The sequence below is a fragment of the Vulpes vulpes genome, chromosome 6, assembly GCF_048418805.1.
Source record: "Vulpes vulpes isolate BD-2025 chromosome 6, VulVul3, whole genome shotgun sequence".
NCBI lineage: Eukaryota > Metazoa > Chordata > Mammalia > Carnivora > Canidae > Vulpes > Vulpes vulpes.
The window spans coordinates 11,526,639-11,528,106 of NC_132785.1; the positions used below are offsets into that span (position 1 = coordinate 11,526,639).

The following is a 1,468-nucleotide window of genomic DNA, read 5'->3' on the forward strand; positions in this document are numbered from 1 at the left end:
ACATTCTATTGCAACAATATAACTAGAATTTCTTTCCCTCTTCTAGGACAAGAGAAATTTTTTTCTTATGAACATTTCCAACCATTTAACATTCTACAAACATTTGCATGTAGCCTTCCAAATATTGAACTGGAGCATGACCAAATCCTAATATGTAGTTTGCAATTACATTAACCCCACAACAAGATTTACAACACTTGGACTGATCAATTTGTGTTTTTTTTTTTTTTTTTTTGGACTGATCAATTTGTATATACCACTATGGATGGACTGATTTGGAAAATCATCTACATTTTACAACTACTCTTTCAGCACTCTTTTTCTTATATTTCCCTCTTCATTGTCAGAATCAAAGATGCATGATTCCTTTAATGTACTCAACATTTTGCAACAAACTGTAATCTCTAATTTTTTTAATCGTAATTAAGCCGATAAGATTTCCTTTTCCTTTTTAAAAGCTAATCTAGACATTTTTGAAAGTCTGGATTTCTTGCAACAAGAAGTTCTAGGTTCATTTTTTCCCCAGTTTTATTGAGGTATAATTGACAAATAAAAATAAACTGCATATATTTATGAAGTGCAACATAATATTTTGTTTGTTTTTTTAAATATGGAATCCTTCATAAGTTTGCATGTCATCCTTGATCAGGAGCCACATTATTCTCTATATTATTGCAATTTTAGTATATGTGCTGCCAAAGCCCATGATATTTTGAGGTATGTATACATCTGAAATGATTACCATAGTAAAGCTAATTGACCTATCATCTCACATGGTTACTATTTACTTACTTACTTGCTCATCTATTTATTGTGAACATTTAAAATGTACTCTCTTAGCCCTGGGTCCACTTTTAATTCTGTCACAGAAAAACTATCACATACTTTACAAAGATGATATTTTATTAGTTTTTTTGTCTCTAGAGAAGAATCTTATTAGACTAAATTTACCACCCTAGGTATTCACATTGTTTTGTTCCACATGAGTACTGAGGTAAAGCAGTACAACCCCAGAGTTTGTCAGCTATGGATTGAAAAACATTACCCTTTTTTTTTTTTCAAAAGCCTGACATTTATTTAGGGCTACTAATTTGTTTTTATTCATTTCACTCACTTGGGTGCGCCATCTGTATACAGTTTTATAAACCTTGTGTATATGGTTGCTACAAAATTTATAAACAGTTTATTAAGTAGAGAAAGATTCCAGTTTACCATGCAGGGGGACAAAAGCTCACCCTGGGAAATAGGTACATAGTTCCTCCAAAATTAAACATAGGATCTAGTAGTTATATTTCTAGGCATATATTCAAAATAATTGAAAACATGTCTATACAAAAATATGTACAGGAATGTTAATGGCAACATTATTTATAATAATTGAAAAGTACAAACAAACCAAATATCCATCAGTTGAAAAGGCTGAGTAAAATGTGGTATGTCTATATAATGCAATATTATTTAACCATAA

The 1,468-nt window shown here is 30.4% G+C and overlaps 1 pseudogene; it reads right to left on the reverse strand.

Moving 5' to 3' along the window:
- Nucleotides 1-604: 604 nt before the first annotated feature.
- LOC112928111 (U6 spliceosomal RNA) lies at nt 605-704 on the reverse strand (annotated as a pseudogene).
- Nucleotides 705-1,468: the final 764 nt, after the last annotated feature.